This window comes from Leopardus geoffroyi, chromosome A1 (genome assembly GCF_018350155.1).
Source record: "Leopardus geoffroyi isolate Oge1 chromosome A1, O.geoffroyi_Oge1_pat1.0, whole genome shotgun sequence".
Lineage (NCBI taxonomy): Eukaryota > Metazoa > Chordata > Mammalia > Carnivora > Felidae > Leopardus > Leopardus geoffroyi.
Genome location: NC_059326.1, coordinates 159,745,834 through 159,757,059, shown reverse-complemented (window position 1 = coordinate 159,757,059; position 11,226 = coordinate 159,745,834).

The following is an 11,226-nucleotide window of genomic DNA, read 5'->3' as shown; positions in this document are numbered from 1 at the left end:
CTTAGTCTAATACCCTCAATATCTATTCATGTTGAAAGTCACTAAGAAAGTAGATCTTAAAAGTTCTTTTCAAAGGAAAAAAACTGTAAATAAATGTGGTCGGGAATGTTAACTAGATTTACTGTGGAGATTATTTTGCAATATATATGTAAATTGAAACATGTTCTACACCGGAAACTAATATAATGTTATATGTCAATTATATCTTAATTAAAAAAAAAAGACATTTTTGGAAGTTTTGATGCTTGCAATAGCAACAAAGCCTTCCTTACTTTGTGATTTAGTTCTGTTGTGGTTTTTGGTCCTTTGAATAAACAGCTGGAGTCTCGGCATCACCCAGCATTTTGTGGCTGAACACATTACCATCTTACAAGAAGGAGGTTCCATGAGCCAAACAGTAATTTATATTATTGTAATGCATCATGATGATGCAGAAGGTGACATCCAGAAAGCACTCCAATGTTAGGATTCTATTGTCAAATACAATACCTTTTATCACTGGGTATTAGATTTGCTCTACAGTAGTTGACTATTTTCAAAAGTAAAACTGTGTTAAGTATGAATATTGGCCAATGTGTGTGAAATATCACTTTTCTTAATTTTATTTAAATATTCCAGGTCTGTGTCTGAGTCCTCCATTTTGAGGGGATGGCAGAAAATTTAGTCTCTCAGTATTAGGTCCTACCACCCTTCAGGCTCTGCAAGGGCTTCTGTTATCTTAACAACTCTCTGGACATTGGCCATTGGTAACCACCTAAAAGTCTTAGTGGGCTGCTCTGTAGGTTTGGTACACCAATTATCTTAATAATTTTGTTCACTAGGCAAATATTTATTGAGTGCTTATTATATGTTTTTTAAAATTACATTTTAGCATATAACATTTGAGAACTGCAAAAGAAAACCACAACACATATGTATATTATGAAAAATAAAAATAAAATGAATACCCATGAATAATTCCCCAGCAATAACTAGGATTTATCATTACTGTTTTATCTGTCTGTGTGTTCCCTTTTTTTTTAATGCTTATTTATTTTGAGAGAGAGGGAGAAGGGGAGAGAGAGAGAGATAGAGAGAGAGAGAGAGAGAGAGAACACACAATCAGGGGAGGGGCCGAGAGAAAGAATACCAAGCAGGCTGTGCTGTCAATGCAAAGTCTGAAGCAGTGCTTGATCTAACAACCGTAAGACCATGACCTGAGCTGAAGTCCAGAGTGAGACACTTAACTGACTGAGCCACCCAGGTGCCTCTGTGGGTTCCTTTTTTCTTTCAGTGTCCTTGCCTTCCCTGGCCACCCTAAATTTTGTGTTTACCATCCCCTTATTTCTTAAAAATAGTTTCATCATGTAATTATGTATCCTAACCTAGAGTATTTAATTTTGCCAATATTCAAATCTTGTAAAAACAGTTTTATACTGTATGTAGTTTTCTGAAACGTGACTTTTTGGACTAAATGTTGTGTTTCTAAGTTTCACCTGTGTTGCTGTGTAAGGTATTATTTATTTTAGTTTCATTGTTGAAGAGTTTCTCTTTGTGTGACTATGTTAAGACTATCATTCTCTTGTTGATGGACTTTTAGGTAGGGTTGTTATGAGTAAGGCTTTTATGTGCACAATTTTTTCTAGGTTTTTTTTTTTGTCTTGAGTGAGCAATACACTGATGCTATAGAAAAGAAGGTGATATTATAATACATGTTGAATATCTTCTATTTCCCTTAAATGTTAATGATTTCATCAAGTATGTTCTATGGAAAATTAAATATATTAACCACACTATTAAATTGTATCCCATGGTCAAATAATAGTGATTAAGTACTGTATTCTGTGCCCCTCCTTTGAATAGCCATGGTAACATTAGCATATCAATGGCTCTGAAAATTTCTGCAATAAAGGAAGTGTTTAATTTTATTGAACCCAGTGGTTCCCATGGGTTTTGATCACAGAATCCTTTTTGTTCATTATATCCATTAATATTTTATGGTACCAATATTCTATTGAACACATTTTGGAAATATTTATTGCACCAACACTATAGCACTACATAGAGTTTTTTATTGTGTCCTTTTGACACATAAAAAAAAATTATATATCATCTATATTCTAGAATAGGCAGGAAATCGATCATTAATTCTGTGCGTACCTGGGCAGCTAAGTCAATTAAGCATCCAACTCTAGATTTTGGATTAAGTCATCATCTTACGGTCCTGAGATCAAGCCCCACATCAACTTCCAAGCTAGGTGTGGAGCCTGCTTAAGACTCTCCCTCTCTCTCTCTCTCTCACTCTCCCTCTCTTCCTCCCCCCACTCATGTTCATGTTCTCTTTCTCTCTCTAAAACAAAACAAAACAAAAAAGAAGGCTCTGACTCTTATTCAAAAAAAAGATCAGGGGTGCCTGGGTGGCTTTGTCGGTTAAGCATCTGACTTCAGTTCAGGTCATGATATCATGGCCTGTGGGTTTGAGTCTCTCATCGGGCTCTGGGCTGACAGCTTGGAGGCTGGAGCCTGCTTGGGATTCTGTGTCTCCCTGTATCTTTGCCCCTCTCCCTCTCACACCTCTCTCTCTCTCTCAAAAGTAAATAAACATTAAAAAAAATTAAAAAAAGAGATCATTAATTCTGTCTGAATATGTGATCATTGTGATTGATTGCCATTCACTGCCTTGTCCTGGTCTCAATTCCATTTTTCATAGCAGGATCATCAGCCCTAATCCTACACACAGTAGGAACTGTGAAAACAATTTTGGGACAGCTCTTGTTCAATGTGGCATTTGGGTTTAAAAATAAATTCTGGCTTCTCTATGGCCAGGAGTGGAAATATTCCTTGAGCATGACCCTAGCATGTTTGAGGGGTTGGGATGCCTCCTGGATCCACTCATGGACAGTCAGGGCTATCTTCCTGGTTACATAAAGACTTCAGACATTCCAGAAAAGTCCACAGTTGCTCTACTCTCACTGGAACAGAAAGTAACTTTTGCATTTTACCAGCCTCCACTCAAAACCTTTGCTTTGTATCTTTTTTATCTTTGGCTCAGTGTTTGAATTCTCCTTCTCTCCTTTAACTGATGAAATTGTTGGCTTATTTTGATGGTATGCCCAAAGTTTTGTTTTAACATTTCCTCAGAATCCAACTCTAGTATTTTCTTTTCAACTCTTTGCAGGCTAACACTTGGAAAGTAAAATCTTATCCCTGAGTCTCTTGGAACTAAAAATTCTAGAATGTTACAACTCAGGGTCAACTCTCAAGGTCCAATTAGCTAAAAAATTAGGTTCCAGGTATCAGAGTTTCTATGTCTTCTTTCTACCCAAATAGCCCCTAGAGTTTCAAGTATGAAACCTTGCTTTCAATCACATTGGCTAAAGCCTGCTTTCCTGCTTTATCCTATTTGCCAGATTCTGTATGTATTCTGATTTTCCTCTTTCTTAGATTTTGTGAGTCTTTTTAGGATGCCCTTTTTATGACACATGTTATCTCTCTGCCCTGTGGCACACAGGCTGTAGTGAACACAGCAGCTTTTAGTGTTTTTTTTTTAAGTTTATTTATTTTGAGAGAGAGAGAGAGAGAGAGAGAGAGAGAGAGAGGGAGCAAGCATGGGAGGGGCAGAGAGAGAGGGAAAGGTAGAGAATCCCAAGCTAGCTCTGCACTGTCAGCAGAGAGCCTGATGTGGGGCTCAAACTCACAAACTGTGATCATGATCTGAGCCTAAACCAAGAGTCGACTGAGACACCCAGGCACCTCGAGTTTTTTTTTTTTTTTTCATATTCTACAAGGCCTCAATTTCATTGTCCTTTAATAATTATGAATGACCAAGCTAGGTGATGTAAATTACTTCCACAATTCTTAGTCTTTGAATGTATTTCTTGAAAGATACTTTCTTGAGTGAGCTCACCTCTCTGGGAAATCTGTAGGCTATACTACCAACTCTTCAAATACAACATGGATGTAGTTCTTTGGGCAGGACCAAGTGTGTCTGAAGTATACCACATGCTCTACAGAACATACCATAAATCTCTCTTCCTGAAAGTGTTGGCAGCATTACCACAGGCAGACATTTTGCATAGATGCAGCCAATATGGATGGGCTTTCACTGCCACAATCCATTCTTTATTTGACTCCGGTGAATTTCCTTTTCCTTACCACCTAATTATTCACTAATCAACTCGAATCTTTTATTTGATTCCATCCTAACCACTCTAGTTGGATAACTTTGTCTCTTCATTCATCATAAAATCTCATGATGAACCTTCAACCTCTTGCTGTTTCCATCTTTGACCTTATTCTTAGTCTGATAGGATGAGAAGGTCTTCTCCATTGAAACCCTGTTCATCCCTTCGGTCCCTATTCTTCTGCCTTGTTAGATATTTGCTTTGCTAATTACTACCCCTCTCTACTTCATTCTCTAGCCATTCATGTCAAGGCTTAAATATAAATGCCTCAGAGGAGATTTTCCTTTTGTAAACCTAGAATAACCCAACTGGCACTCTCCATCCATTTTATTGTTTTTCATAGCAATTATTATCACCTAGTATTCCTTATTATATGTTATTTGTAGACTTCTTTTTTTTTACTTCCTTAAGAAAAAAGATTCACTCTTATTCATTCTCAGTGCCTAGAATAATGCTTGGAACATAGGAGGAGTTCAGTAAATATAGTTAAATAAAAGAGTAAATGCATCCTCCAATATCTTCATTTCTATATATTCTTTCCTTTCAGCCTATAAATATGTGCATTACTTTCCCATCTTAAAAATAACAAATGTAGGGTGCCTGGGTAGCTCAGTCAGTTAAGGGTCTGACTCTTGATTTCAGCTCAGGTCATGATCTCAATCTCACAGTTCATGAGTTTGAACCCCACATTGGGCTTTCTGCTGTCAGTGTGGAGCCCGCTTCTAATCCTCTGTCTCCCTCTCTCTGCACCTCCTCAGCTCATGTGTGGGCTCTCTCAATCACTCTCTCTCTCTCTCTCTCTCTCTCTCTCAAAAATAAACATTGAAAAATAAAAAAACACAAATAAAAGAAAAAAAATTTCAGAAATTGTCTAACCCAGGAATTGGCAAATTATAGTTCACCAGCAGACTGCCTGTTTTCATAAAGTTTTGTTGGGAAGAGCCATGGACATGCATTTATATACTGCCTATGGGTGCTTTTTACCCTACAATGGTATAGTTACATATCTGCCATAGAGACCGTGTGCCCATAAGCTGAAAATACTACTATGCGGTCTTTTCAGAAAATGTTTACCAACCTCAGGATCCAACTGCTGTTTTTTACATCCAGCATTCTCCAAAGTAGTACTATTCCACAAATTTCTTGCATTCTTTCAAATCTCATTTCCTCTTTATCTTCCTTCAATCTGATTCCATCTTTAGGACTACACTATACTGCTTTCTCTATGGTTAAAAACGGTGCCCTAATTGCAAAACCCAGTACGTGTTTTTGAGTCTTTATATTTTGGGGATACTACTATCCATCTGACTCTCTTAAAGCTCTCTACTCCTTTGGTTTCCATGGCACTTACCCTCCTCTTCCTTTTCATACCTTCCTGACTGTACCTTTTCTTAACGGGCACTTCTTCAGCCTGCCCCTTTAGAATTTGCATATCCCAGGATTCTGTCCTCAGTCAAAATTTCTCAGTCTGTGTACTTTTTTCCTACATAAACTAATTTAAACCTGACTGGTTTCAATCTCACGGATAAGTTCAGGACATATCATTTGTCTGGTTGACCTTTGCAGCAGCTTCCTGAGTGGCCTTCCTGCATCCAACCTTACTCCACCAAAACCACCTTCTGCCCAGTTGCCAGAATGTCAGTTTAAGGTAGTGGTTCCCAAACTTTATTGTTTATTGGGCATCAGACTCACTTGGAGTGCTGATTAAAATATAGATTGCTAGGTCTCATTCATGGACTTGTTACCAAGTAAGTGTCCTGTGGGACCTGAGAACTTGCATTTCTGTGTTCCCAGGTGATGCTGATGCCACTGTTCTAGACTGCACATTGAAAAACACTGGTTTTAAAAAAGTTTGTATTGCATCTACCCCTTCCTTAAAACCACACAGTGGTTTCCCATAACCTGTAGGATTAGACCTAAGTTTCTTATTATGTCATATAACGTTGTCCAAATCTTATGACTCTTACTTCACCAGGATTCTCTCTTCCATTCTCTGACTCCCACTTGATTCTCCTATAAATGCAAACTGCATTATCTCACCACATGCCCTGCCATTTCAACCCTCTGTGTTCTTGATCATGCCCATAATTTCCATTCCCTCTTCACACATCTTTCTTCTCCTCACTCTTTAAAGAGGTATTTCAAGTGCTGTTCCCCTTTCTAAGCTTCCATAATGATCAGGACATGTTTCCTTCACCACCTAGTTCCTCTATGCACAACTGTTTTATTTATATTTGTGTTTATTTTGTCTTCCCTGAGCTGCTAGCAGAGTGCTATGTTTTTTTTTCTCCCATTGCAAAATGAAGGTTCATTTAAATGTATCAACTTAATATATTTCCCACTAAGGGTGAAAGCACAGGAAAATTAGTGCTCCCATACATTACTAATCACACTGTAAACTGACCCATCCTTTCCAAAAGTAAGTTGGCAGAATCCATGAAGACTCTGAAACAAAAACAAATAACAGAACAAAACAAAACAAAACAAAACAAAACAAACCAATAAACCTTCATATTCTTGGTCTTAAGTCATTCTACTCCAGGGAATCTGATCTAAGAAAATAATTCAAAATATGCCCAGAGATGGCTATCACCCACTGCCTATCAATAGCAAAACAAAGGAAAACACTGAGTATTCAACACTAGGGAGTAATTAAGTGCAATGCATCTAATTGATGAAATATCACATATTTAAATGATGATTTTGAAGTGCACGTGGCAAGCATATTTCTGTTGTAATGTTAAGTAAAAAATAAGAATACCAAATATTAATATAAATTGTGATTCCAATTATGCAACAATATTTTTGAAAAAAAAGTCTGGAAGGAAAAGCACTTAAATTCTAAGTTAGGATGATAAGCTTATGACATGACTTTTTAATGTGATTGCATTTTAAGAAAATAAAAATACTTATTTCAACCACCTATGCCATTTCATATTTATGCAATTTTTCCTTTTAAAATTATAAGGATGGGTGGGCTTGGGTGGCTCAGTCAGTTAAGCATCTGATTTTGGCTCAGGTCATAATCTTGTGGTCCATGAGTTCGATCCCCATGTAGGGCTCTGTGCTGACAGCTGAGAGCCTGGAACCTGCTTTGGATTCTGTGTCTCCCTTTCTCTCCACCCCTCCTCTGCTCTCTCTCTCTCTCTCTCTCACTCTCTCTCAAAAGTAAACATTAAAAAAACACACACGCACACAAAAACCACCCCAAGTAACTTTGTGCAAGTTTTTAACTTCTTTAAGTATGCTTTCTCACCTATAAAATAAGGGTAGTAATATTTTCTTATGGTACTACTTGCTGCTGATTGCCTACCCATAGCTACCCTATTGTCCTCTCCAGCTTGTTTCCCTCCACACAGCACATACCACCTTTCTTTTTTATACACATGGAGTGTGAGGCAGGGCTCTATCTTATGACCCTGAGAAGAAATCAGGAGTTGGTCACTCAACCGACTGAACCACCAAGGCACCCCTACACACACATTTTCTATCAGAGTCTGTGTTTTCCTCTACAGTCTCCAAATATCAGATCATGTTCTCGGCCTCCTTTAGTCAGACTAGTCCTGGTCACTTGGACTTAGGAAAATACCAGAATATCTTCTGGGAAAGGTCATCTCCCCTCCAAAATATACTCATGGACAAAAATACTGGTCTTGTCTGCTTGGTATGGTCATTCCCAAGCGTGATGTCTGCAATTGCTTAGGTCATCTGACCATGAGGGGAGGGATCACTGACCCACAGAGTATAACAGAACAGAAAGATGGACAGTCTGAACCTTTGATGACATCACCAACTTGGAAAATTTCTTTTATATGAGATCATACATATATATATTGTTTAAATCAGTTTTAGTTGTCTAGTTGAGTACTTGCAGTTGAAACCACCACATGTTTTATATTAAATGAGATAATATGGCCTAGGTCAAGAGTACAGAAATTGGAGTCAGATGGAGTTTAAACTAGTGGTAGCCATGTAACCTTGAATAAACTGCTTAAACTCTCTCTGTCTCAATTTCCTCATTTGTGAAATGGAGATAATAGTACCTACCCCAAAGAGTTTGTGCAAGGAATAAATGAAATATGTAAAGAACCTATGAAAACAGCTGGTACCTATACAAATTCTTATATTAAAAATTAGATGTTAATAGTAGTATAATAAAGGTTCAATAAATGACAGTTACTGCTGTTACAGATTGGTCGTTAATAAGTGACCTTAAATACCACCTAGTTATTTTATAAACAAGCTACTGTGACTGAGTTTAGATTAAACAATCAAGTCACCTACTTTTTAATCCAGGGTCCTTTTCCCTATACTATATTGCCATCTTTTTAGCAAAATTGAAACACTGTTTATCACTTTTAAAAAACTTTTTACATGTTATTTATTTTTGAGAGACAGAGAGAGACAGAGTGTGAGCAGAGGAGGGGCAGAGAGAGAGGGAGACACAGAATCTGAAGCAGGCTCCAGGCTCTGAGCTGTCTGCATAGAGCTTGATGTGGGGCTGGAACCCATGAACTGCAAGATCGTGACCTGAGCTGAAGTCGGATGCTTAACCGACTGAGCCACCCAGGCGACCCTTTCACTTTTTAAGCATTTTGATATTTTAATATGTGTTACAAAGGTAGATTTAATGGATAGACATAAAAATACCTCGGCATTTAATTTGGGTAAGTTGGACTCTTTACTTGGACACATTGTATTCCTGACATGTTTATATAATTACTATTTTAAAAAATAAGGTTAAACTTCTCAAGCAAGCTGGACATGTAGTAGATTTTGGGTGACTTCTCTGAAGCTTTCTTTCTTTCGGAGTTAGACAGTTCATATCCTGACCCTCTCATGTGCTATACATTCTGCCTAACCTACATTTTTAGAAAGTAAAAACACATATTTCATGTGGAAACTTCTGCTATTGTTAAAAATGTGTTTAATGCTCAAAATGGAATGGAAGGTAATATTCATGGTTAACCCCTTTGATAGGAAAGGGAGAATCTATTGTGTGAATATTTGAGGACGTAAGAACAGAATTTTTGTTTCTTCTCCTCAGAGATAAGCACAACCTTATTTCCCTTGTGATTTATTTCAGTTCTGTCTTACAATAACTGATGTCATACTCAAAGCATGGTATTGGCTGAAGTTCTGGGGTATAGAAATGAAGGTTTTCCCTTAAGGAATTCACAGTCTAGCAAAAGAAGACAAGTAAATACATAAATATCTATAAAGTGAGTAAGTCTCTCTGGTACTTAAAATGAGTGCTCATGGGGCGCCTGGGTGGCGCAGTCGGTTAAGCGTCCGACTTCAGCCAGGTCACGATCTCGCGGTCCGTGGGTTCGAGCCCCGCGTCGGGCTCTGGGCTGATGGCTCAGAGCCTGGAGCCTGTTTCCGATTCTGTGTCTCCCTCTCTCTCTGCCCCTCCCCCGTTCATGCTCTGTCTCTCTCTGTCCCAAAAATAAATAAACGTTGAAAAAAAAAAAAAATTAAAAAAAAAAAAAAAATGAGTGCTCACTAATATCCAGTCATCTTCTCTCCTTTAGACCTATTTGCATTAGGTGGGATCACATGCACTGAGCACTTTTGGGTAGAGGCATGCAAAGTTCCTGCATAGCATTCCAGTTTCTTCTTCCCTCTTGAAATTATTGAGGAAGCCTCATGTTGCCATGGCAGACACACAAGAAGCATGGTGACTGATGAAGTCATCTGATGTAGAACAACTACTCTGCGAAGTTACCAGACTTACATTAGGTTTTTTAAAGAAAGAAACAAACTTTGCCGGGATAACTGCTAAGATTTCAGGCCCTACTGTTACCACATCATGACAAAGACTATCCTGTATTATCTGCTTTAAATGAAGTATATGAGAAGTATTCTGAGACACAGGAGAAAACAATAGCAACAACAACAACAAATTCTAACTGGTTAATTAAAGATGTTTCCAAAGAAGAAGTAATGTTTTAATTTTGTGTAAAAGATGAAGAATACTTCAATAGAAAGATTAGGGGATGAAGTTGAATAAGAATCAGTAGGGTGTCATAGGAAATATATCAACTTGATACAGCATTTTGTGCTATATGATTATAGCATGTATCGACTTGAATGATAGCATTTTGTGAAAGTAAAAAGAAAATACATTTGAAATACAGAAAATAAAGTCATGTGACTAAAATGTCTTGTTATTACTGGAAAAGTGGTAGGCAGGTATAAGGCCAATGTAGAGGTAAGTATGAAAAAAAAAATTGGGGCCACTTACTTATTAAGGATTTTGATAAACCTATGTTCCTGGAACTTGATTTTGTATAATCTGAGAGAGTTATTAAAAGCTAGGAGACATTTTCTGGCAATCACTGAAGGACATGTATTGAACAGACTGTAACAACTATTATACAGTATCTGCCCTGTGTTGCTTGCAAACTACCATCAGAGAGATTACATGGTTTTGACATCATTTGTGTAGGTCACTTGAAGTGTAGATTCCATGAGTGCAAATACTCAGTGTTAGAGATACTGAGGCAACCTCACAGTGGAAGTCACATTTGCTCTGAGTCTTCAATGATCAACCAGGTAGTGAAGACATGCTGCAGGAGGTAAGAAGGGAGGAGGGGAAGGACTTACTATATGAAATGCGATCTGTGACTGCATGCAGCCTACACCTAGGAAGACAATTCAATAATTGTTCAGGAGAGATAATACAGGCTCAACTGAAAAGTAGTAGTAGGCATAACTTGCAGATGGATTGCATGGGTTGAGAGACCTTGCATGTGTCCAGGAAATGAGTGATGTGTATCATTAGTTGCAATTAGTGAGATAAGAGAAGTAGTATGTTTGAAACACCATAAAGGATTATCTGACCTGTTTCAGCCTGGGTCTGTAATATAGCCTCGGTCTGGTGGAGCCAGTGAACTTGAGTGAGAAAACAGCCTTACTTCTGATGATAATGCTTATGTTTATATTGAATTTTCTTCAGAAACATGAAAGATCTTAAGACAGGGGTGCCTGGGTGACTCAGTTGGTTAATTGGCTGGCTCTTGGTTTTGGCTCTGGTTGTGATCAGGTGGTGATCTTGCAG